The sequence below is a fragment of the Myotis daubentonii genome, chromosome X, assembly GCF_963259705.1.
Source record: "Myotis daubentonii chromosome X, mMyoDau2.1, whole genome shotgun sequence".
Classification (NCBI taxonomy): Eukaryota; Metazoa; Chordata; class Mammalia; order Chiroptera; family Vespertilionidae; genus Myotis; species Myotis daubentonii.
The window spans coordinates 102,711,461-102,738,921 of NC_081861.1; positions in this window are offsets into that span (position 1 = coordinate 102,711,461).

A 27,461-nucleotide genomic window follows, 5' to 3' on the forward strand; every position below is an offset into this window, starting at 1 on the left:
ATTTTTAGTTTGAGGAAACTTCATACTGTCTTCCATAGTGGCTGCACCAGTCTGCATTCCCACCAGCAGTGCACGAGTGTTCCCTTTTCTTTGCATCCTCTCCAGCACTTGTCGTTTGTTGATTTGTTGATGATAGCCATTCTGACAGGTGTGAGATGGTACCTCATTGTTGTTTTGATTTGCATTTCTCAGATGATTTGTGACTTTGAGCATGTTTTCATATGTCTCTTGGCTTTCTGACTGTCCTCTTTTCAAAAGTGTCTATTTAGGTCCTTTGCCCATTTTTTGATTGGATTGTTTATCTTCCTTTTGTTAAGTTGTATAAGTTCCCTATAAATGTTAGAGATTAAACCCTTATCCATGATAACATTGGCAAATATGTTCTCCAATGCAGTGGGCTTTCTTGTTGTTTTGTTGATGGCTTCTTTTGCTTTGCAGAAGCCTTTTATTTTGATGTAGTCCATTTGTTCATTTTCTCTTTAGTTTCAAGTGCCCTAGGAGCTGTATCAGTGAAGAAATTGCTTCAGCATATGTCTGAGATTTTGTTGCTTTTGAATTCTTCTAGTATTTTTATGGTTTCCCGTCGTACATTTAAGTCCTTTATCCATTTTGAGTTTATTTTTGTGTATGGTGTAAGTTGCTGGTCTAGTTTCATTGCAGGTATCTGTCCAATTTTCCCAACACCATTTATTGAAGGGACTACCTTGACTCCATTGTATGTTCTTGCCTCCTTTGTCACATATTAATTGAGCATAATGGTTCGGGCTGGTTTCTGGGCTCTCTATTCAATTCCATTGATCTATATGTCTGTTCTTGTGCCAGTATCAGGCAGTTTTGAGAACAGTGGCTTTGTAATACAGCTTGATATCTGGTACTGAGATCCCACCTACTTTGTTCTTTCTCAGGATCACTGCAGCTATTCGGGGTCTTTTTCTATTCCAGATGAATTTTTGGATAGTTCGTTCTAGATCTGTGAAGTATGCCGTTGGTATTTTAATGGGAAGTGCATTGTATTTATAGATTGCTTTGGGTAGTATGGACATTTTAATGATGTTGATTCTACCAATCCGTGAACACGGTTTGTTCTTCCATCTGTTTATGTCTTCCTCTATTTCTTTTTTCAAAGTCCTGTTGTTTTCTGAGTAGAGGTCTTTCACCTCTTTTGTTAAGTTTATTCCTAGGTATCTTAATTTTTTTGGTGTGATGGTAAATGGGATTGTTTTTTTAGTCTCTCTTTCTGAAAGTTCACTATTGGTGTACAGAAATGCCTCAGATTTCTTGGGATTAATTTTGTATCCTGCTACATTGCCAAATTCATGTATTAAGTCTAGTAGTTTTTTGATGGAGTCTTTAGGGTTTTGTATGTATAATATGTCGTCTGCAAATAAGGACAGTTTTACTTCCTCTTTTCCAGTTTGGATGCCTTTTATTTCTTCTTCTTGTCTAATCGCAATGGCTAATACTTCCAATACTATGTCGAACAGGAGTGGTGAGAGTGAGAATCCCTTTCTTGTTCCTGTTCTTAGGGGAAATGGTGTTAGTTTTTGCCCATTGAGTATGATTTTGGCTGTGGGCCTGTCATATATGGCTTTTATTATGTTGAGTTATGATCCTTCTATTCCTACCTTGCTGAGAGTTTTCATCAAAAATGGGTGTTGGATTTTGTCAAATGCTTTTTCTGCATCAATTAATATGACTATGTGGTTTTTTCCTTTCAATTTGTTTATGTGATGTATCACATTTATTGATTTGTGGATATTGTATCAACCTTGCATCCCTGGGATAAATCCTACTTGGTCATGGTGTATGATCTTTCTGATGTACTGCTGGATCCGATTTGCTAAGATTTTGTTGAGGATTTTGGCATCTATGTTCATGAGGGATATTGGCCTGTAATTCTCTTTCATTGTGTTGTCTTTATCCGGTTTTGGTAATAGCATTATGCTGGCTTCATAGAATGAGCTTGGAAGTGTTCCTTCCTCTTGAATTTTTTGGAATAATCTGAGGAGGATACGTTTTAATTCTTTTTTGAATGTCTGATAAAACTCACCTTGTCCTGGGCTTTTGTTTGCTGGAAACTTTTAGATGTCTGCTTCTTCCATAGTTATTGACCTATTGAGATTTTTAGATTCTTCTTGATTGAGTTTTGGAAAATTGTATTTTTCTAGAAATATGTCCATTTCCTCCAGGTTGTCCCGTTTGTTGGAATAGTGTTTTTCATAGTATTTTTTAATAATCCTTTGTATTTTTCTGTGGTCTATTGTTATTTTTCCTCTTTCACTTCTGATTTTGTTTATTTGGGTCCTCTCTCTTTGCCTCTTGGTGAGCTTGGCTAGAAGTTCGTCAATGTTGTTTATCCTTTTAAAGAACCACCTCTTGGTTTTGTTGATCTTTTGTATTTTTTTTTTGTCTCTATGTCATTTATCTCCACTCTGATTTTTTTTAAAAATATATTTTATTGATTTTTTACAGAGAGGAGGGGAGAGGGATAGAGTTAGAAACATTGATGAGAAAGAAACATCAATCAGCTGCCTCCTGCACACTCCCTACTGGGGATGTGTCCGCAACCAAGGTACATGCCCTTGACCAGAATCGAGCCTGGGACCCTTCAATCCGCAGGCCAACACTCTATCCACTGAGCCAAACAGGTTAGGGCTCCACTCTGATCTTTATTATTTCCTTCTTTTTGCTTATACTGGGCTTTTCTTGTTGCTCTCTTTCTAACTCTTTGAGTTGTAGGGTTAGGTAATTTATTACCATTGTTTCTTGTTTTTTGCAGTAGGCCTGTAGAGATATGAACTTCACTCTCAAGAATTGCTTTCACTGTGTCCCATAGGTTTTGGTTTATTGTCTTTTCATTGTTGTTTTTTGCCATGATGTTTTTTATTTCTTCTTTGATCTCTCTGGTAACTCAGTCATTGTTTAATAGCATCTATTTAGTCTCCATGTGTTTGATTTTTTTGGATTGTTTTTATTGTAATTGATTTCCAGTTTTATGCCATTGTAATCTGAGATGATGCTTGATATGATTTCTATCTTCTTGAATTTGTAGAGTCTTTGCTTGTGACCCAATATATGTTCTATCTTTGAAAATGACCCATGTGCACTTGAGAAGAATGTATATTCTGTGGCTTTGGGGTGAAATGTTCTAAAGATGTCAATTAATTCCATATGATCTAGTGAGTCATTTAGGATTGATGTTTCTTTGCTGAGTTTTGTTTAGAGGATTTGTCCAATGGTGATAGTGGGGAATTAAAGTCCCCTACTATTATTGTATTGCTGTGGATCTCTCCTTTGATATTCTCCAGAAGTTTTTTTTATGTATTTGGTTACTCTTGCATTGGGTGTGTATATGTTTACCAGAGTTATTTCTTCTTGTTGGATTGCTCTCTTTAGTAATATGAAGTGGCCTTTCTTATTTCTTTTATATCCTTCACTTTGAGATCTATTTTGTCAGATATGAGTATTGCTTCCCCACCTTTTTTTTTTTCATTTCCATTTGCCTGAAAACCCTTTTTCCATCCCTGCTAACCACTGTCAGGAACTGTCCTCCTTTGGCTTTCAGCAATCTGCTTGAACCTCCAAGAGATCCAGTTTGTGTCTGTCTCCACAGGCCTTAGCTGAAAGCAGGAGGGGCCAATCTGCCCTCTAAAGTAGTTTAGTTAGTAAGATGGGGACCCAGGGCTGGGTCAGCTAACTTCCCCTCTGCCTGCCTTTGTCTGCTAGCCAGCTGTCAATCATAATCACTCAAAAATTTGTTTCTGAAAGGGCTTTAGGTGGGGGAAGTGCTGTTTAGCTTTAAGGGAATGTGGTGGGTGTGTTTCCCTGTCTCAGAGCTACTCCTCCGTGAGTGGCCCAAAATATTGCTCTGCGCTCAGCTGAGAAGAGTTCTTTACATGTAGTCCAGTAGTAGTAGTATTGGCTGGAAATAAGGAGTTTCTCTGATCTCTCCTTTGGGGGGAAAGTACAAGACAGGCTCCTGGGATAGTGGGGCAGACAGCCCTTCCCCCAATCCAGTCACTGAGACTGCTTAACCCCATATGGTTGGTCTCTGCTTTTGTGTTTTTCTGAAAAGGTCAAAATGCAGGATGTGGCCGGCAGTGCTCTTGAGGGTGGGGCAGGCTGTATCTCCTAGGGCGGTTTTTTTTTTTTCTTTTCCTGCCTTGTGGCTACTGGGAGTGGCTAGCTCCTCTCAGAAAAAACGGCCATTTCAGTTTGTGGTCTACAACCAAATTCAGGACTCCTGGCTGCTACTTTTCCACATTTCCTTCAATGTTTCCCATCCTAGCTTCTCCTTAAGTCCAGGCCTCTCTTCCTGCACCAAAGACTCAGGTGAGTAGCTGCAAATGAAAACTCCTGTGCTCTGTGTTTAAAAAAAAAACCTAAAAAATAAACACACAAACAACCCCCCAACCCAAACTGCAGATTTCCCTCTGAGCAACTCCGGCCTACTGGTTCCAGTCTCCACCACATCCAGGAGCCCTGCTGTCTTTCACTGGTGGATGTTACTTTGCTGCTGGTCTCCGATTTGGTGCTCTGGGCTATGGAGCCCAGCCTGGGTTCCAGGCCTCTATATTCTGAAGGAATAGACCCTCCCATACCTGGGAGCTCCCTCCTCTCTGTCAGCCCCCACTAGCAGGTTCTGGAAGCTGGGCCATCTCCTCTTTTAACCTCACCTTTCCTACTAGTCTCCAGGTGTTTTATGACCTTCCTCGATATGTCTTCTTCTCAGCTGGACCTCAGTTGATAATTCCAGGTGAATGTTCTCCAAGTTGTTTGTATTTCCAGTCTGTCCCTGGGAGAAGGTGCATGAAATGTATGCCTATTCAGCCACCTTTTGTGTGTGTGTGAGACCTACATTTAAATAAATTTTAAAGTACACACTACCATGCCATGTTATACAGTAGATCTCTAGAACTTATTCTTTCATAATCAAAACCCTGCACCCTTTGAAAAATTACTTCCCATTTTCCCAACCCACAGCCCTGGCAACCACCATTACATTCTCTCATTATCTGAGTGACTATTTTAGAAACCTCATGCAAATGAAATCATGAAGTATTTGTCATGAAGTAGTTTATTTCATTTAGCATAATCTCCTCCAAATTTATCCATGCTGTTGCAAATGCTAGTAGTTTCTTATTTCTTAAAGAGGAATAATGCTCCATTGCATGTATATACCACATTTTGTTTATCTATTCATCTGTTGAAGGATACTTGGGTTATTTCCATATCTTTACTATTGTGAATAATGTTGCAATGAACATGGGAATGAAGGTACAGCTTTGAGATCCTGATTTCAGTTCTGGATATATGTCCAGAAATGGGATTGCTGAATTATATGGTAGTTTTAGTTTTAATTTTTCAAGGACCTCCATACTCTTTCCCATAGCTGCTACACCTTTTTGGGTTTTCATCAATAGCGTATAAAAGTTTCAATTTCTCCACATCCTTGCCAACACTTGTTATCTCTTTACATTTCCTGAGGAATAAAGCTAGAGCTTTTGCAAATTTATTGGATTTTTCAAAGAGATGTTCATTTTTATTGGCTTCTTTTAATTTGATTTATTTACTTTCTTATCTTTATTTCTTATTCTTATACATACATTTGGTTTAATTTACTCTTCTGTGTCTAGTATTTCCAAAAATTAAATTTATTGGGGTGACATTGGTTAACAAGATTATATAGGTTTCAAGTTTACATTTCTATCATATGTGATCTGCATATTGTATTATGTGTCCACCATCCAAAGTCAAATAATCTTCCCTCACCATATATTTGGCCCCATTTACCCTTTATTACTGCCTATCTCCCTTCCCTCTGGTAACCACCATATTGTCTGTTTCTTGTTTTAGAGCATGTTATTCTCCAGGTATTTTCTTTTAAAAATATTTAAAAATTTTTTCAGTTAAAGGTTTTATTTTTTAATTAGTTTACTTTCTATATAATTAAAGTATATAATCAGCCCTAGCTAGTTTGGATAGAGTGTCGGCCTGCAGACTGAAGGGTCCTGGGTTTGATTCCAGTTAAGGGCACATGCGTGGGCTGCGGGCTCAGCTCCCAGTAGGGGGCATGCAGGAGGTAGCCAATCAGTGATTCTCTCTCATCATTGATGTTTCTATCTCTCTCTCCCTTCCTATCTGAAATCAATAAAAATATATTAAAAAATAAAATATATAATCATTATGCTGTACAACTAAAGGTATAGTCTAATATATTTGTGACTTAATTTTTAATGTTTACCTATTTATAAGTGTTTTTAATTTCCAAATATTTGTGTATTTTCCCAAATGGCCTACTGCTATTGATTTCTAGTTTAATTCCATTATGCTTAGATAACAAACTTTATATAATTCAATACTCTTATATTTGTTAAGATTTATTTCATGACCCAAAATATGGTTTATTTTTGGTAAATATTTCATGTTTACTTGAAAATAATTTGTATTCTGCTTTTGTTGTGTAGCGTGTTGTTTAAATGTCAGATTAAGTTGGTGAATGGTGTTTAGATCTTCTATATCATTACTAATGTTCTGACTACTTCTTATATCCCATATAATAAAAGCCCAGTGACCAAATGGTGGAACTACCGGAACGACTGGTTGACCAATCACTATGACACGCACTGACCACCAGGGGGCAGACGTTCAACACAGGAGCTGGCCCCTGGTGGTCAGTGTGCTACCACAGTGGGACCGCCTGCTCCTCCTGCCGCCTCCTCTGGATACCTGCAGGCCCAGTGCCACTGCCACCAGGCTCACTGAGCTGACCCTGGAAGCTGGGAGGTGGGTTTGTGGTTGCTACAGGACTGAGGCCTACTCCGCTGCCTCTTAGTGCTATTGTCCCTGGGCCTGGCCCTGACGAGTCCCCTGGAGAGGTGAGTGCTCCAGCTCCAAGGAAAATGCCAGACCAGGGTGCAGCCACTCAGAGAGCAGGTCCACAGCTGCTCGGCTGACCAGGATGAGGCTGACCAGGATGAATGGTGCTCCCACAGCGGGCCTATCCCCACAGGCCAAACCCCCCACCAGTGCACAAATCCCATGCACTGGGCCTCTAGTTTACTAATAAGAGAAGAGTGTTAACACCTCTAACTATTCTTTGGATTTGTTTTTCAGTTGTATCGTATTTTAATTTATGTGTTATTGAGTGCATACACATTTAATATTTTCACATCTATCTGGTGAATTAATCCTTTTATAATTATGTAATGAACCTCTTTAACTACATGGGATTATTTTTAAAATAACATTAACTTCCTTTATAAATTACAAAAATAATTTTTGTTCAATTAATAAAACTTACAAAACCAGCAAATCACCACAGAAAAGCCCTTTATAATCGCACTACACCAATACTACCATTCACATTTGTCTTCTGAAAACACATACACAAATAAATACATTATTGGCTACAAAATTGTATAATGTACAGATTATTTTTTAGCCTGCTGTTCACTGACAATATTTTATGAGACTATCAGTAAGTCTTTGTTCTAAAGCATAATTTTTAATTTCATAATTTGATTATAAAAGAGTCCCATAGTAAAAACTAAAATGACATAAAAAATGAAGTGACATGTCTTTTTTACTTAATACTGTTCCTCTGTTCACTCAGTTACCAATCCTTCCTCTGCCACATATAACTAGTTTTGTTAGTTTTTTTAAATTAATCTTTCTATAGTTTTTTAAAAAATAAAAACACAAGCAAATATAAAGTTATATTTTAAGTTATATGTTCACAACATTTTGGAAAACAAAATGTATCATTTTAAAGATGCTATGCTGCACATTTTTGTTCACTTAATTTATCTTATAGATCTTTTTTATAGCAACACCTTGAGGGCTTTCTCATCCATGTTCACAGCTTTGTCTACTCTATTATATGGATGTATCATAATTTATGTAACTAGTCTCCTATTAACAAGTCTTCTATTGATGGAAATTTGGTTGTTTTTAATCTTTAGATATTACAAGTAATGCTGAAAACAATACAATTTTAATAGTTTAATTATTTTATGTTATATATATAGCACTACTTATTTAAATAGTTGCATATTGTTGAATAGTATTTCAAATATTTTATCATAAACAATGCTACAATCAACATTATTGCACTGACATCTTTGTGCATATCTATATTTTCCTAAAATGAATTCTTAGAGACTGTACTATTTTGTATTATTTATTACTATAGCTTGATTATGAACTCCTTGAAGGAAGGAACTTTTTGTGGGGACAAATTTTGGTCCAAGCGTTTGTTGACTATAAGAAGTAAAAAGAATTGCTGTACTCCTCGACACATTTCCATAGAGAAAACACCTACAACTGAGGGCAATGAAAGCAGGGAGCCTGGGTAGTCATACTGATCCACTCTTCAACTGAAGGCAAGGAATACAGAGAAGCTAGGAGTACAGGCAACCAGTGGAGAAAACTAAAATGGTGTTCCCCCTCACCTCTTCCAGGGACAATACCACACCAATTTGGTACTAGAGGAGGGAAAATATGAAGCATATGGGGATTGTTGACTAAAACTCTTCCCCTGGTATACAAAGATGATATCCCTGACTGTCCATTAGTAGGTCATGTGTTTAGAGTTGTTTCTTTAGTTGTGAGAATGAAATACCATTTCCCGTTTGTGACTTTTGGCTCATTCTGGGAAGATGTTTGACTGGAGTTAAAATGTAAATGATAGCCCCGCTGGTGTTGCTCAGTGGTTGAGCATCGACCTATACACCAAGATGTCACTGCTTTGATTCCCAGTCAGGGCACACATGTCCAGGTTGTGGGCTTGATTCCCAGCAGGGGGAGTGCAGAAGTCAGCCGATTGATGTTTCTCTGTCTACCTCTCCCTTCCTTTCTCTCTCTGAAAATCAATAAAATATATTTTAAGAAATGCAAATGATAGGATAAAAGACAATAAATCTTGGTACCTTAAGCAGCAAAATCCAGCAATCAAAATTATCTGGGTCTAAAGATAGTAGGAATATGTCAGTAACATGTCAGATTATTCCTATATGAAAGTATAAGAAAGTGTTGGCCAGGTGTTTTTTCAGCTTTAGCCCTAGCTGCCTTGATGGGTACATGATAATATGGATAAGGGCATCCTGGAAAAATTATAAGACAAAATAAATAAGTTTGAGAAAAGTATAAATAAAACACCCTGCTTCTTGTAGATTTGTGCAAAAAAAAAAAATGCTCAACTTCTGCTGGCGAAGTATTATTTGCCCTAAATGAAAAATCCAATGTAGTTCAGAGGGGCAGAGAAAATTAAATTCTATTTTTCTCCAGAGGTATATAATCAAGTTTTCCTTTTTCTGAGGATTGAGAATGTGGACACCAGGCAAGGTTACTTAACAACTGTTTTAATCTCTGCAGTGTTTTTAAATCCCGATAAGTGCCATTTGGATATAGGGGAAGTGGTGGGTAGGCTGTTGAAAACCTGCAGCAGAATTTCTCTTTTATTTGTTGAATATTCCTCCTGGTGCCGATGTTTGACTATATTCTAAGATATCTATCAAGTTTAGCAGCACTTTTATCACCTGACCAATGGTGCTTCTTGACCTAATACAGTGACCTTTCAGATATCTCAGGAATAATTAACCATCAAATTTGTTAAAGGTTTGCTACTGTTCTTTAACAATTCAAAACAAGAAACAATTTAAGTGTTTCTGGGAAGCTGACATTTCTTGTAAATGGTGCTAAGAGAAAACTGGAGTGTTGCCATTGGCCATTTAACCGTAATCAAGATTATATAACATGTAAACCCAGAAATGCTTCCAAAATATAATTAAAGGTTTCTTGGCTGTTTGTGCCATTTTATCCTGTAATTTGTTCTGTTTATGATTGCTCTTTATCTCTACTAATGACTTACTGTGGACATTCTCTTAAAGTTCAATATCCAGTGTACTTTTTTTCTTTCAATTTTATTTTTTATTACAGTTTGCATTCAATATTATTTTGTATTAGTTTCAGGTTTACAGCATAGTTTTTAAATAATCATATGTTTCAAACTATTCCCCCAATATTTCAGTACATACCTGGAACTATACATAAGTATTATAATTTTATTGACTACTAGAGGCCCGGTGCACGGATTTGTGCACCAGTGGGGTCCCTCAGCATGGCCTGCAGGGATTGGGCTGAAACACGCTCTCTGACATCCCTTGAGAGGTCCTGGATTGCGAGAGGGTGCAAGCCAGGCTGAGGGATCCCACTGGTGCACAATCAGGGCCCAGGAGGGACCATGGGAGGGCTCCAGGGCATGTCCGGCCCATCTTGCCCAGTTCTGAGAGGCTGAACCTCAGCAGCAAACTAACCAACTGGTTGGAGTGTCTGCCCCCTAGTGGTCAGTGCATGTCATAGCGACTGGTTGAATGGTCAACCGGTCAGACATTTAGCATGTTAGGCTTTTATTATATAGGATAATCTCTATATCCCCATGACTACTTTGTAACTACCAACTTGTATTTCTTTTTTAAAAAAATATACATTTTATTGATTCTTTACAGAGAGGAAGGGAGAGAGATAGAGAGTTAGAAACATCGATGAGAGAGAAACATCGATCAGCCACCTCCTGCACATCTCCCACTGGGGATGTGCCCACAACCCAGGTACATGCCCTTGACCAGAATCGAACCTGAGACCTTTCAGTCCGCAGGCTGATGCTCTATCCACTGAGCCAAAGCAGTTTTGGCCCAACTTGTATTTCTTAATCCCTTAACATTTTTCACACTGTCACCCAAACTCCTCCTGTCTGGAAACCATCAGTTTGATGGCTATATGCATATGGTTCAATTTTGTTCATTTTGTATTTTTAAAAAAATAATTTAAATGGTGTAATATTGATGAATAGGATCATATAGATTTCAAGTATATTAGGTGTACCAGTTAATGTGGATTTTGTAATAAAGGAAAACATGATAATTTCAAGAGAAACATCAAAGGTGCTTTATTCAAAGTAATGTCCATCTCTAGCTACATATTTCCCCCATCTTTAGGTAATTTATGGATACCATCCTAATAGAACTTTTCTTGTTTTGAGGCAAACCATTCAGAGACCCAATTTTCCACTTCTTCATATGTTTTGAAGTGCTGCTCAGAAAGTGTATGTGCCATCCATTAGAACAAGTGGTAATCTGAAAGAGCAAGAACTGATGAATACAGTGGGTGGATTAATAGTTCCCAGGCAAGATCTCTCAATGTGTCTTTAACTGGTTTTGAAGTGTGTGATGGTACATCATCATGAAGCAAAATTACTTTGCCATGTCTTCTGGAACATTCTGGTCATTTCAAGATCAAAGAGAGGTTAAAATTGATTATTTGTTGTCAGTAGCGATCAGTATTAATAGTTTCACCTGGTTTTAGAAGCTCATAATACGCCACACCTTCCTGATCCCACCAAACGCAGAGCGTTGCCTCCTTTCTAAAGCGATTTGGCTTTGCAGTCGATGTTGATGGTTGACCTGGATCAACCCATGATTTTGTGCATTTGGGATTCTCAAAATAAATTCACTTTTCATCACCAGTCACAATTTGATGCAAAAAAAGACTTTCTTTCATGCCGTTGAAGCAACATTTTACTGATGACTTTTCGGTTTTCCATTTGTCTTTCATTCAGTTGATGCGGCACCCATTTTCCTTTCTTTAAAATCTTTCCATCAACAAAACAATGAGAAAACCCACTGTGTGGGAAAACATATTTGCGAATGTCATATCTGATAAGGGCCTAATCTCCAAAATTTATAGGGAACTCATACAACTTAACAAAAGGAAGATAAACAATCCAATCAAAAAATGGGCAAAGGACCTAAATAGACACCTTTCAAAAGAGGACATTCAGAAAGCCAAGAGACATATGAAAACATGCTCAAAGTCACTAATCATCCGAGAGATGCAAATCAAAACAACAATGAGGTACCATCTCACACCTGTCAGAATGGCTATCATCAACAAATCAACAAACGACAAGTGTTGGAGAGGATGTGGAGAAAAAGGAACACTTGTGCACTGCTGGTGGGAATGCAGACTGGTGTAGCCACTATGGAAGACAGTATGGAGTTTCCTCAAAAAACTGAAAATGGAACTCCCATTTGACCCCCTGATCCCACTTCTAGGAATATATCCCAAGAAACCAGAAACACCAATCAGAAAGGATATATGCACCCCTATGTTCATAGCAGCACAATTCACCATAACTAAGATCTGGAAACAGCCTAAGTGCCCATCAGTAGATGAGTGGATTAGAAAACTGTGGTACATCTACACGATGGAATACTATGCTGCTCTAAAAAGGAAGGAACTCTTACCATTTGCAACGGCATGGATTGGACTGGAGAGCATTATGCTAAGTGAAATAAGCCAGTCAATGAAGGAAAAATACCGCATGATCTCACTCATTCATGGATAATAGAGACCATTATAAACTTTTGAACAATAATAGATACAGAGGCAGAGCTGCCTCAAACAGATTGTCAAACTGCAGCAGGAAGGCTGGGGAGGGTTGGAGGGCAGGAGGGCGGGGGGTAAGAGATCAACCAAAGGGCTTGTATGCATGCATATAAGCTTAACCAGTGGACATAAAACACTGGGGGATAGGGGAGGCTAGGAGACTGTCAAGGGCGGGGGGAATAAAAGGACACATATGTAATATACTTTGTAATACTTTAAGCAATATTAAAAAAAATAAAATCTTTCCCATTGCTTGTGAATGATTGGTAATTGTTTGCTGAGCAACGTTTAATTTTTTTGCAAGTTTTTTTTGAGTTTGACATGCATCTTCATCCAATAATGCTTGTAATTGTTGATCTTCAAACTTTTTCCGTTGACCTGGACATTCTTTGTCTTTCACATCGAAATCATCACTTTTAAAGCGTTTAAACCAGCATTCACAAGTATCTTGAGATGGAGAATGTTCACTATAAGCTTCCTGAAGTATATGGCAACTTTTTGTTCAAAATAAAGTAATGAATTAAAACTTCCCACAAATGCTCTTTTTTTGGCACGAAATTTGACATTTTTAAGAGTAAAAATATCTATATGTTAATTAACACCTTCAGCAAATTTGACATATGAAGTTGTGAAGCTTGTTGTCAATATAACAAAATAGCATACATATCAAATTGCATATGTGCAACTCCATCTATTGAAAAAAATCCGCATTATTAACTGGTTTTGTGCCCACCACCCCAAATCAAACCATCCTCTATCACCATATACTGGGACCCCTACAACCCCCTCAACCCCCTATTTCCTTCCCTCTGGTAACCAACACATGGTTGTCTGTGTTCATGAGTTTCAGTTGTATATCCCACATATGAGTGAAGTTATGTGGTTCTTAGCTTTTCCTGATTGACTTATTTCTCTTAGCATAATATTATCAAGGTCAATCCATGTTGTTGTAAATGGCAGTATTTCATCTTATGGCTGAGTAGTATTCCATTGTATATATGTACCACATCTTCTTTATCCAATCTTTTTATTGAAGGACACTTTGGTTGTTTCCATGTGTTGGCCACTGTGAATAAAACTGCAAGGAACATAGTGGTGCACATATCTTTGCAAGTACATATGTTTAAGCTTTTGGGTAGAAACCCTGGAGAGTGATTGTTGGGTCATATAGTAATTCTAGTCTTAATTTTATGAGGAACGGCCGGACTGTTTTCCATAGTGGCATTATCAGTCTATATTCCCACCAGCAGTGAACGAGGTGCCGGAGTCCATTCATTGTCTTCACTAGCTGAGTTTAGACAGAGACCCCCAAAAGCTAGTAACCTTTGAAGTCCTAGCAAAGGTCAGAACTGTGCACCACCCAGTTAATCTAGGAACCACCCAGTTAATTTAGGTAATAATAGTTGAAGCATCCCAACCTTAGTTCACTTAATTCCTTAGATACTTATGTAGATCTTTGTGGATTATTGTTAATCAGATACTCCCGGAAATCTATTGATGAGCTAATCAGATACTTTGTCTATTCCTGGAAATTGTCTGCTGATCTGTGTGTCATTGAAACCTCCTTACCCTAAGGGCTACTCCAGATCAATAAAATATTGGAGCAGCCTGAGCATGGGTGGAAGTCCTTCGGGATTTGCCCGCCTGGTCCCCCAATATTGCAAAATTATCTCGTGTCTTTTTCTCTCATTTGTTGTGCCGCTCCTCTTTCAGTTACCGAACCCTACTCCATGCAGAATGTGGAGGGAGTCTTACTCGACAAGGAGGGTTTCCTTTTCTCTACAACATCTCCAGCACTTGTTATTGTCATGCTGATAATAGCCATTCTAACAGGTGTGAGGTGGTTTCGAATTGTAGATCTGATTTGCATTTCCCTAATAACTAGTGAAATTGAACATCTTTTCATATAACTGTTGGAAGTTTGTATGTCTTCTTGGGAGAGGTGTCTGCCCATTTTTAAATAGGATTGTTTGCTTGTTTCGTGTTGAGTTCTATGAGTTCTTTACATATTTTGGATATTAAACCTTTGTCTGAGCTGTTATTTGCAAATATATTCTCTCATTTGGTCTGTTGCCTTTTTGTTTTGCTGTTGGTTTCTTTTGCTGTGCAGAAACTTTTTAGTTTGATATAGTCCCATTCATTTATTTTGCCTCTATTTTCTTTGTCTTAGGATTCAAATTCATAAAATGTCTGCAACCAAGTACCTATGTTTTCTTTTATGTAATTTATTGTTTCAGATTTATATTTAGGTGTCTGATCCATTTTGAATTAATTTTTGCATACAGGGACAAACTGTAATCAGTTTCATTCTTTTGAGATTCCATATATTAGTGAAATAATATGGTAATTGCCTTTCTCTGACTAACTTATTTAATTGAGCATAATACCTTCTAGGTCCATCCATGCTGTCACAAATTTTATTATTTTTTATAACTGAGTAATATTGCATTGTATATATGTACCAAGATTTTTTCTTCACTCTCTATTGATGGACATTTGGGTTGCTTCCATATCTTGGGTAATGTAAATAGTGCTGCAATGAGCACAGGGATGCATATATTCTTTCAAATTACTGTTTTGGGTTTGTGGATATATATCCAGAAATGGAATCACTGGGTCATAAGGCTATTCTACTTTCCATATTTTGAATACCCTCCATAATGTTTCCCATCTGGGTGGCAGAAGTCTATTCCTACCAATAGTGCAAAAGGGTTCCCTTTTCTCCACATCCTCAACAACATTTTGGTTTGTTGATTTATTCATGATAGCCATTCTGACAAATTTGAGGTAATATGTCATTGTGGTTTTAACTTGCATTTCTTTGATGATTAGTAACATTGAGCATTTTTTCACATGTCTATCGGCTATCTGTATATTCTCTTTGAAGATATGTCTATTTAGGCCCTCTGTTCTTTTTGCATTTTGTTAATCCTCACTGAAGGTATTTTTTCCATTGATTTGTAGAGTAAGTGGAAGGGAGGGAGAGAGAATGAGAGAGAAAGAAAGAGGGAGGGTGGAGAGAGAGAGAGAGAGAGAGAGAGAGAGAGAGAGAGAGAGAGACATTGATGTAAGAAAGACACATTGATTGATTGTCACCTGCATGTGCCCCAACCGAACTGGCAACACAGGTATGTGCCCTTGACTTGGAATCAAACCTGTGACCTTTCGGTGTATGGTCTGCTGTTCTAACCACCAAGGAAACACCAACCAGGTAGATACTTCCAAATTTGTTCTTTTTTCACAAAATTAATGCAGCTCTTTGGGTCTTTTATGGTTCCATATAAATTTGTGGATTATTTGTACTAGTTCTATGAAATATGCCATGGTTATTGTGATAGAATTGCATTGAATGTATGGATTGCTTTGGTTAGTATGGATATTTCAATGATGTTAATTATTTCTATCCTTTAGCATAGAATGTAATTTTTTGAGTATAAGTCTCTCACCTCTTTGGTTAAATTTATTCTTAGGTTGTGTGTGTGTGTGTGTGTGTGTGTGTGTGTGTGTGTGTGTGTGTGTTTTCCTTGTTAGTTCATTTTGTTCATTAGATTCTAAATATATGTGAAATCATATGGTACTATACTTGTCTTTCTCTGACTGGCCTATTTCACTTAGCATAATGCTCTCTAGGTTCAGCCATGTTGAAAGGGATAGATTTCCTACTTAGTATTCTACTGTGTACACTTCTTTGGTTAAATTTATTCCTAGGTATTTTATTTTTTATGATGCAATTGTAAATAGGACTGCTTTCTCAGTTTTCTTTTTTTTTCAAATTTAAATTCTTCATTGTTTAAAGTACTACATATGTCTCCTTTTTCCTCATTGACCTCTCGCCGGCCACTCCCAACCCTCAGCACCCTACTGTCTGTGTCCATTGGTTATACCATCACCACCCTACTGTCTGTGTCCATTGGCTATGCTTATATGCATGCATACAAGTCCTTCAGTTGATCTCCTACACCCTCCTCCCCTGACTTCCTTGTGAGGTGGGACGGTCTGTTCTATGCTTCTATGTCTCTGTATATATTTTTAAAATTTTCTTTATTGAGTAAGGTATTATATATGTGTCCTTATCCCCCTCTTATTCCCCCCACCCCCTTGCTCATGCCCTTGCCTCCCTGGTGTCTGTGTCCATTGGTTAGGCTTATATGTATGCATACAAGTCATTTGGTTGATCTCTCCCCCTTCCCCAACCCTCCCCTGCCTTCCCTCTCAGTTTTGACAGTCTGATTGATGCTTCTCTGTCTCTGGATCTGTTTTTGTTCATCAGTTTATGTTGTTCCTTATATTCCACAAATGAGTGAGATCATGTGATATTGATCTTTCTCTGACTGGCTTATTTCACTTAGCGTAATGCTCTCCAGTTCCATCCATGCTGTTGCAAATGATAAGAGTTCCTTCTTTATAGCAGTGTAGTATTCCACTGTATAAATGTACCATAGTTTTCTTTTAATTTTTTTTTATTGATTAAGTTATTACATATGTGTCCTTATCCCCACATTACCCCATTCCCCCGACTCATGCCCTCACCCCCCTGTTGTCTGTGTCCATTGGTTAGGCCTATATGCTAGCATATAAGTCCTTTGGTTGATCTCTCCCCCTTACCCACACCCTCCCGTACCTTCCCTCTGAGGTTTGACGGTCTGATTCATGCTTCTCTGTCTCTGGATCTGTTTTTGTTCATCAGTTTATGTTGTTCCTTATATTCCACAAATGAGTGAGATCATGTGATATTTATCTTTCTCTAACTGGCTTATTTCACTTAGCATAATGCTCTCCAGTTCCATCCATGCTGTTCCAAATTGTAAGAACCCTTTTTTTTTGTTTTACCACAGTGTAGTATTCCCTTGTGTAGATGTACCACAGTTTTTTAATCCACTCATCTCCTGATGGGCACTTAGGCTGTTTCCAAATCTTAGCTATGGTGAATTGTGGTGCTATGAACATATGGGTGCATATATCCTTTCTAATTGGTGTTTCTAGTTTCTTGAGTTATATTCCTAGAAGTGGGATCACTGAGTCAAATGGGAGTTCCATTTTTAGGTTTTTGAGGAAACTCCATACTGTTCTCCACAGTGGCTGCACCAGTCTGCCTTCCCACCAGCAGTGCACGAGGGCTCCTTTTTCTTCACATCCTCGCCAGCAGTTGTTGTTTGTTGATTTGTTGATGATAGGCATCTGGCAGGTGTCAGATGGTACTTAATTGTTATTTGATTTGCATCTCTCAGATGATTAGTGACTTTGAGCATGTTTTCATATGTCTCTTGGCCTTCTGTACATACTCATTCAAAAGGGGTCTATTTACGTCCTACGTACATCTTTATGATTTGATTGTTTATCTTCCCTTTGTTAAGTTGTATGAGTTCCCTATAAAATTTGGAGATTAAAACCTTACCGAATATAACACTGGCAAATATGTACTCCCATTCAGTGGGCTCTCTTGTTGTTTTGTTGATGGTCTTTTTTTTTTTTTTTTTGCTGTGCAGAAGCTTTTTATTTTGATGTAGTCCCATTTGTTTATATTCTCCTTAATTTTCTTTGTCCTGGGAGCAGTATCAGTAAATATATTGCTGCAACATATGTCTGATATTTGCTGCCTCTGGATTCTTCTAAAATATTTATGGATTCCTCTAGTATTTTTATGGTTTCCCATCTTAAGTTTAAGTGCTTTATAAATTTTGAGTTCATTTTTGTGTACAGTGTAAGTTGATGGTCTAGTTTAATTTTTTTTGCATGTATCTGTCCAATTTTCCCAACAACATTTATTGAAGAGTCTGTCTTGACTCCATTGTATGCTTTTGCCTCCTTTATCAAATATTAATTGAGCATAATGGCTTGGGTTGATTTCTGGGATCTCTGGTCTGCTCCAGTGCTCTATATGTTTGTTCTTGTGCCAGTACCAAGGAGTTTTAAAAACAGTGGCTTTGTAACATGCCTTGATATCTTATTGTGATCCCTCCTAGTTTTTTCTTCTTTCTCAGGATTGCTGTGGTTATTCAGGGTCTTTTTAAAAATTAATTAATTAATTAATAATTTTTTATTTATTTTTTTAAATTAAATCTATATTGTTCAGAATATTACAGTTGTTCCTCTTTCTTCCCCCCATAGCTCCCCTCTACCCGGTTTCCACCCCACCCTCTGCCCTTACTGCCCTCCCCGCCACTGTCCTCATCCATAGGTGTACGATTTTTGTCCAGTCTCTTCCCGCATCCCCCACACTCCTTCCCCCCCCCGAAAATAGTCAGTCCACTCCCTTTCTATGCCCCTGATTCTATTATATTCACCAGTTTATTCTGTTCATCAGATCATTTATTCACTTGATTTTTAGATTCACTTGTTGATAGATGTGTATTTGTTGTTCATAATTTGTATCTTTACCTTTTTCTTCCTCTTCTTAAAGGATACCTTTCAGCATTTCGTATAATACTGGTTTGGTGGTGATGAACTCCTTTAGCTTTTTCTTATCTGTGAAGCTCTTTATCTGACCTTCAATTCCGAATTATAGCTTTACTGGGTAAAGTAATCTTGGTTGTAGGTTCTTGGTATTCATCACTTTGAATATTTCTTGCCACTCCCTTCTGGCCTGCATAGTTTCTGTTGAGAAATCAGCTGACAGTAGTGTGGGTACTCCCATGTAGGTAACTGACTTTTTTTCTCTAGCTGCTTTTAAGATTCTCTCTTTGTCTTTTGCTCTTGACATTTTAATTATGATGTGTCTTGGTGTGGTCCTCTTTGGATTCCTTTTGTTTGGGGTTCTCTGTGCTTTCTGAATTTGTAAGTCTATTTCTTTCACCAGGTAGAGGAAGTTTTTTGTCATTATTTCTTCAAATAGGTTTTCAATATCTTGCTCTCTCTCTTCTTCTGACACCCCCATAATTCAGATGTTGGTACTTTTGAAGTTGTTCCAGAGGCTCCTTACACTATCTTCATATTTTTGGATTCTTTTTTCTTTTCATTCTTCCAGTTGGGTGTTTTTTGCTTCCTTGCATTTCAAATCTTTGACTTGATTCTTGCAATCTTTTAGTCTGCTGTTGGGAGTCTGTATAATATTCTTTATTTTAGTCATTGTATGCTTAATTTCTAGTTGGTCCTTTTTCATAACCTTGAGGGTCTCACTAGATTTCTTGAGGGTCTCACTAAATTTATCGATGGTCTCACTAGACTTATTGAGGGTCTTACAAAATTTATTGGCAGTTTCTAGAAAATTCTTTAAAAACCTTATAATTGTGGTTTTGAACTCTATATCCAGTAGTTTTCTGTCCTCCATTTCTGTCATTTGTGACGTGTTTCTTTGTCTCCACATTTTTTATGCTTCCCTGTGTTGATAGAGTGGGTTTCTGTGCTAGGTGTCCTATAGGGCCCAGTGGTTCAACTTCCCCAATTACCTGAGGTGGACACTCTTGGTGCACCCCTTTGTGGGCTGTGTGCACAGTCTTGTTGTAGTTAAGCCTTGATTGTTGTAGGTATCACTGGGAGGAATTGACCTCCAGGCCAATTGGCTGTGAGAATCAGCTGTGTCTGCAAGTGGGAGAACTTCTGTGCTGGAGACACCCTTCTGGGGCAAGACTTGCTTCAGTGGGGCTTTGGTGCTCACTGAGTCTGCCCCCTGAGTGTGTCCCTTATGGATCTGTGGAGTTGTAATCTGGATTGTCCCACTCTGACCACTTGGTACACTGGCTCTTGGATCTCTAAGGAGGTGCTAATTTAGCCTCTTCCTGAGGCTACCCAGCAGGAGCCCAGCTGTGAAGCAATGCATGCTGCTGTGGGGCCTTGAGCCTTTTTTTGGAAGTTCTGTGTCTCTCTGATTCAGCTGCAGTTTGTTAGGTAATTTTCAGATTGCAAAGGGCCAGGGTCTATGGTGATCAACAGGGCGGAGCAAGCAGCTATGGCTGCTCCTCAGTCCTACTCTAAGTGGCCCCGATTCTCAGTGTCCCGGTAATCGCTGCAAGTACCTCTGAGAGAAAGCCGCCCTCGAGTTCGACCGATGCCAGACAGTTTAGTTTCTCCTGAATGAGTCTGGGTCTCCAGAGACTCGCCTGGAACTGGAGTTCAGAGCAGTCAGGAGCTTGAGACTCCCTCCCGATTGAAAAAGACAACCATTTTCTCAGCTGCCAGCCCTTTCCATGTGTGCCACGTCCTCAGCTGCCAGCCCTTTCCTTGTGCGCCAAGTCCTCAGCTACCATCCTTTTCCACGTGCGTCCTCAGCTGCCAGCCCTTTCCATGTGTGCCTCCATACCTCTGCACTTTACTTCCACACTGCACCTCCTCTGAGTCTCTGTGTGCTTTTCTCTTTCCTTCTAGTTGTAGAATTTCCACTTAGCCAGCCTTCCTGTGGTTCTGGATGATGTCCGTTTTGTCTTTTAGTTGTATTTTTGAAATTGTTGTGCGAGGCAGCAATTTCCGGTGTTTACCTATGTCACCATCTTGGTTTCCCTTCTCAGGGTCTTTTTTTATTTCATATGAATTTTAGGAGAGTTTGTTCTAGGTCTTTGAAGTATGCTGTCAATATTTTAATGGGGATTCCATTGAATTTATAGAATACTTTGGGTAGTATGGACATATTAATGATGTTGATTCTACCAATCCATGAACACAGTATAACTTCCATTTTTTTATGTCTTCTTCTATCTATTTCTTCAAAGTAAGGTAGTTTTCTGAGTACAGGACTTTTATCTCCTTAGTTAAGTGTATTTCTAGGTATCTTAATTTTGTTGTTGCAATGGTATATGGGATTGTTTTTTTTAGTTTATCTTTCTGTGAGTTCATTATTGCAGTATAACAAGGCCATAGATTTCTGGATGTTAATTTTGTATCCTGTAACATTGCCAAATTTATTTATTAAGTCTAATAATTTTTTATGGAGTCTTTAGGGTTTTCTATGTACAGTATCATATCATCTGTGAATAATGACAGTTTTACGTCTTCTTTTCCAATTTGGATGCCTTTTATTTCTTCTTCTTGTCTGATCACTATGGCTAGCACGTCCAGTACTATGTCAAACAGGAGTGGTGAAAGTGGACATCCCTACCTTGTTCCTGTTCTTAGGAAAATGGTTTTAGTTTTTGCCCATTGAGTATGATGTTGCCTGTAGGTTTGTCACATAAGGCTTTTATTATGTTGAGGTATGATCCCTCTATGCCAACTTTTGTCAAATGCCTTTTCTGTATCAATTGATATGATTATGTGATTTTTTTCTCTCAATTTGTTTATGTGATATATCACTTTTATTGATTTGCAGATATTGTTCCAGCCTTGCATCCCTGGAATAAATTTCACTTGGTCATTGTGTATGATCTTTTAATGTAATGCTGGATCTGATGCTGGAATTTTGTTGAGGATTTTAGCATCTATGTTTATCATGGATATTGGTCTGTAAATATCTTTCTTGTTAGTGTTTTTATCCAGTTTTGGGATTAGGATAATGTTGACTTCATAGAAGCAGTTTGGAGGATTTCCTTCCTCTTGAATTTTTTTTTTTGGAATATTCTGAGAAGGATAGGTTTTAGTTATTCTTTGAATGTTTGGTAAAACTCCCCTGTGAAGTCATCCATGGCAAGCTTTTTGTTTGCTAAAAGTGTTTGGATGACTGCTTCAATTTTATCAGTATTTTTTGGCTTATTCAGGTTTTTTTATTCTTCCTGATTGAGTTTTAGAAGATTGTACTTTTCTAGGAATATGTCCATTTCATCTAGGTTGTCCAGTTTGTTGTAGAGTTGTTCATAGTATTTTTTTTACAATCCTTTGTATGTCTGTGGGGTTGGTTGTTACTTTACCTCTTCCATTTCTGATTTTGTTTTTGGGTGTTCTCTCTTTGTTTCTTGGTCAGCCTGGCTAGAGCTTCATCAATCTTATTTATCCTTTCAAAGAACCACCTCTTGGTTTTATTGATCTTTCATATTGTTTTCTTTTCATTTCTATATCACTTATTTCCACTGTGATCTTTATTATTTCCTTTCTTCTGCTCACTCTGGGATTTTCTTGTTTCTTTCTTTCTAATACTTTAAGTTGTAGGGTTAGATAATTTATTACTTTTTTTTTGAGGTAGGCCTGTAGAGATCTGAACTTCCCTCTCAAGACTGCTTTTACTGTGGTCCAATAGATTTTGAGTTGTTGTGTTTTTATTATCATTAGTTTCCAGGATGTTTTTAATTTCTTCTTTGATCTCTTTGGTTACCCAATCATTGTTTAATAGCATGCTATTCAGCTTCCAAGTGTTTGAATTATTTTAATTGTTTTTACTGTAGTTTATTTCCAATATTATGCCATTGCGGTCTGAGAAGATGCTTGCTATGATTTCAATCTTCTTGAATTTGTCTGTGACCCAATATGTGGTCTATTTTTCAAAATGTTCCATGTGTACTTGATAAGAATATATATTCCGTGGCTTTGAGGTGAAGTGTTCTGAAGATGTCAACTAAGTCCATCTGATCAAGTGAGTCATTTAGGATTGCTGTTTCTTTGCTGATTTTTTGTTTTGAGGATTTATCCAGTGATGTCAGTGGTGTATTAAAGTCCCCTACTAGGATTTTATTGTTGCTAATCTCTCCCTTGATAACTTCCAGGAGTCTTTTTATGTATTTGGGTGCTCCTGCATTGGGTGCATATATGCTTACCAGGGTTATATCCTCTTGTTGTATCTATCCCTTTAGTATTATGAAATGGCCTTCCTTATCTCTTGTTATGGCCTTCACTTAGAAGTCTGTTTTGTCAGATATAAGTATTGCACACAACCCCAGATTTTTTAAAATTTCTATTTGCTTGAAAGATATTTTTCTATCCCTTCACTTTCAGTCTGTCTGAGTCTCTTTTTCTGAGGTGGGTCTCTTTTAGACAGCATATATATGGGTCATTTTTTTTATCCATTTAGCCACTTGATGTCTTTTGATTGGATCATTTAATCTGCTTACGTTTAAAGTTATTATTGATAGGTAGTTGTTTTAATCATTTTGTGTCTGTGTTCCTTCTTCCTTTTTTATTTCTTCTTTTTTACACCAGTTCCTTTAGTATTTCTTGCATTTCAGGCTTGGTAGTGATAAACTCCCTTAGCCATTTTTTGGCTATGAAGCTCCTTACTTCCCCTTCAATTTTGAATGATAGCCTTGCTGGATAGACTATTCTCGAATTCAGTCCCTTGCTTTGCATAACTTTGTAAATTTCTGTCCATTCCTCTTTGGCCTGATGTGTTTGTGTTGAGAAATCATTTGACAATCTAATGGGAGATTTCTTGTATGTAACTTTCTCTTTCTTGTAGCCTTTAAGATTCTCTCTTTGTCCTGAACATTTGCCATTGTAATTATGATGTGTCTTGGTGTGGGTCTTTTCAGATTCATCTTGTTTGGGACTGTCTGTGCTTGTGTGACTTTTTTCTTCCCCACCTCAGGGAAGTTTTCTGACATTATTTCTTCAAATAGGTTTCTAACCCTTGTTTCTCTTCCGGTCATTTTGGCACCCCTATTTATTTGTATGTTGCTTTTTTTCATGTTGTCCCATAGCTTCCTTAGGTTCTCCTCTTGTTGTTTAATTTTTTTCTCCAATTGCAGTTCATTTGGGTGTGTTTTGCTTCCCTGTCTTCTAATTCACTAGTTCCCTTCTCTGCTTCTCCTAGTCTACTTTTGAAACTTTCCATGGTGTTTTTTTTAATTGCAGCTATATCACTCTTAATTTCTACTTGATTCTTTCATAAGTTGTTGATTTTTTCATCCATCTGGTCCATGAATTGTATGACCCTTATTCTGAATTTTTTTCCCCCTGACATATTGCATGCCTCCATCCCACTTAGCTACTTTTCTGGCAATTCCTTCTTTTCTTTCCTTTTGGGGTTTTCTTTATATCCCCATTTTTGTTCTCAGTAAAGGATCTAGGTCAGTGGTCCTCAAACTACGGCCCGTGGGCCACATGCAAGTACAAATATTGCATTTGTTCCCGTTTTGTTTTTTTACTTCAAAATAAGATATGTGCAGTGTGCATAGGAATTTGTTCATAGTTTTTTTTTAAACTATAGTCTGGCCCTCCAACGGTCTGAGGGACAGTGAACTGGCCCCCAGTTTAAAAAGTTTGAGGACCCCTGATCTAGGTGTTGAGTCGTGTAGGGGCTTCTCCTAAGGCAGCAGCAGCTTCTTGGACAGTGGCTGCTCCTTTTTTGGCGGTGGCTCCTTTTGTTGGCACTGCTTTCAGAAGTGGTGGCTCCTCTGGCTGGTGGGGGTAGGCTGCTCGTACAGCTGCTGCTTTTCATATGGGTGCAGGCTGCTCACAAGGCTGCTGCTCCTTGGACAGAGCCTGGCACTAGGTGCTGTCAGTGGATGCAAGCAGGGCTGGTGATGAAAGCAGTTGCAAGTGCCAGTGTGACTGCAGCATGCGGGAGCAAAGAATTTTCAGTAACCACCAGAGGCTCACCATGATGACAGCTACCAGCAACCCACCTAGGTCTGGCACCCCCACTCACCATCCCCCCACCCCCCGAGGCCACTGCCTGCCATGTTCTGCACTCTGCTGCCTGCTGCCAACACCTGTCATGTTCTGTGCATGCCTCCTGGTGGTCAGTGCACCTCATAGCGACCGGTTGTTTGGTTGTTTGGTTTTTCGCCATTTGGTCTGTTTGTGTATTAGGGTTTTATATATACAGACTAGTAGTCCGGTGCACGAAATTCGTGCACTGGGGAAGGGAGGGGAAAGGTCCCCTCAGTCTGGCCTTCACCCTCTCCAATCTGAGACCCCTTAGGGAATGACCAACTACCTGTTTGTGCCCACACTTTTAACAGATTACAGCTCCATTGTTGTTTCTTTCTTATGCTTAAAACCATTGGAATTAGTAGGTATTCAAAGTGTGTATACATTTTTGGGGGACACCCTGTATATCTCTAGTCAGCAGTGAAAGAAACCAACAGCAGATTTGGAACCCCCAGAAAGGGAACCTCGCTCACTCCCCACATGCCTCCTCACTTCACTTTCCACCTTTGGGAGCAGCAGGAGAATCAATGTTTTCTCTCATTAATTTGGAAAGGCACGTCCTGTCACCCACTGCCTGGCAGGAGTGCAGTAGGCCCCAAGCAAGCGAGGCTCAGTCAGGGCAGCCTTCGCTCATGGGCGCTGGCACCCAAAGTGCACATTCCTCTTCTACAGTCACCCCGACTATCTCACTGTTTCACTGAGAGGACGGAATTCCTCTCTACTTCTGGGTTCTTGATCTTGAACGCTGACCGAAGGCACCTCAGTGAGGGCCTCCCGTGCCCACCAGGTGAGTCTGTCTGCACCTGCTCCCGCCTCAGCACCTGCATTAACCCCCCAGAGGTGATCTGATAGCTGCACTGGCCTCCGTGGGAACAGGGCATCACCACTCTGCCCTCTCACTGTCATCTCACAGGCGCCCACCCTCAGCACCCAGAACACCCAGATACTCTCCAAAGGACGTGAGTGCATCAGAGGGGATGTGTGCACATCCTGTGAGGGTGTTAGGCATGCTGGATTGATGGAAGTGCGGTGGAGAGGTGGGGGGAACTTGTGCACGCCTTGGTTTGCAACTGTTGCAGGCGCAGGACGGTGACAGTGTGCTGGGGGATGTTCACACGCCAGAGGGGGTGCAACTGTTGCAGGCGCAGGAGGGTGACAGTGTGCTGGGGGATGTTCACACGCCAGAGGGGGATGTGCACACTGGAGGCCTCTGGCTTTGCAGATCCTCAAACCCCCGTGGTGTGGCCAGGAGGACGTCAGTATGGCCTGCCATGGTGGCTGTCCCTGCAATCCTGCACCTTCTGGGCCAGGAGGCGTGCCGGGGTCCAATCCCAGCAGGTCCAGGGGTCCCCAAAGGTGTGGACGGAGTCGGTGAAGAAGGAATGGTCTTGATCTCCAGAGAGGTTCTGCTTCGGATCTCCAGCCAGGTTCTGTGGCCAGGTCCTGGTCAGGTTCTCTTGCCAATCTCCGCAGTCAGGTTCAGTCCAGGATCCCTGCCATGCTCTCTCGCCAGGCTCTGCCTCCAGGCTCCGAGGCCAGTCCCTGTCCAGGATCCTCCGGCATGCTCTCGCCAGCGAAGTTCTTCTGTCTCTAGAGAACGTTCTGTGTAGGTTCTGTGCCTAGGCTCTGTCTCTCTTGGTCCTGTCTTCCAAGCCCTGTGTCCTTAGTTCTGTGTTCTGAGTTCTGAGTTCTAAATTCTGTGTGTTTCTGTCTTGTTACAACTGTATTTATACCAGTTGATTCAATCCTATCAATCTCTATTACAAAGGTTAGGGCGTTTCTTATCTCCATTCCAGGGAGAAAAGATTATGTAGTTTAAGCATGATTGTTCGTAGTTAAAGGGATTAATTACCCGCCTGGCACTTAGTTGAGGGGTTTTATTCCCTCCCTAACTTCAGGGGAAAATCCCTACCTGGGGATTCAACCTTTCTCGGAGAGGTGACCTTGGTTAAAACACAGCACCAAGAAGGTGAGCAAACATATTAAGAACCGTATGCCATATATGCCAGGTCCCTTGAAACAGCAAGGATGGGCCGGCTCCCGGCAGAGGCGGATCTTGGGCAGCCACTCCTGGGCACTGATGGCCTGTAGGCGCTACTTCAGCTCAGCCTGCAGGCTCCTTTTGGCGCACTCACAGCTGTCACCACTCTCATGTGGGGAGTACAGGCTGCCTTCTGCCGGCCTGCCTCCCCTGTCCAGAGGCTCTCTGCGCTGCTCACCTGCCCAGAGTGACTGGGGCTGGGCAGAAGCCAGGCGTCCTGCCCTGCCCAACTCTGTCCGATCCGCCCCTGTGCGAGCTGCTGCCCCGCCGGGAAGGGTCACAGATCCGGGTCCCGGGACAGCCTCAAGCGCTGCCCGCCACCCGGCAGGGTCACAGATCCGTGTCTTGGTCCCACGGACAGCCTCAAGCACTGCCCCCTGCCCGGCAGGTTCACAGATCCATGTCTTGGTCCCGTGGACAGCCTCAAGCGCTGCCCCCGCCCACCAGGTCACGGATCCAGGTCCCTGATCACGGACAGCCTCAAGTGCTGCCCCCTGCCCAGCAGGGTCACAGTTCTGGGTCCTGG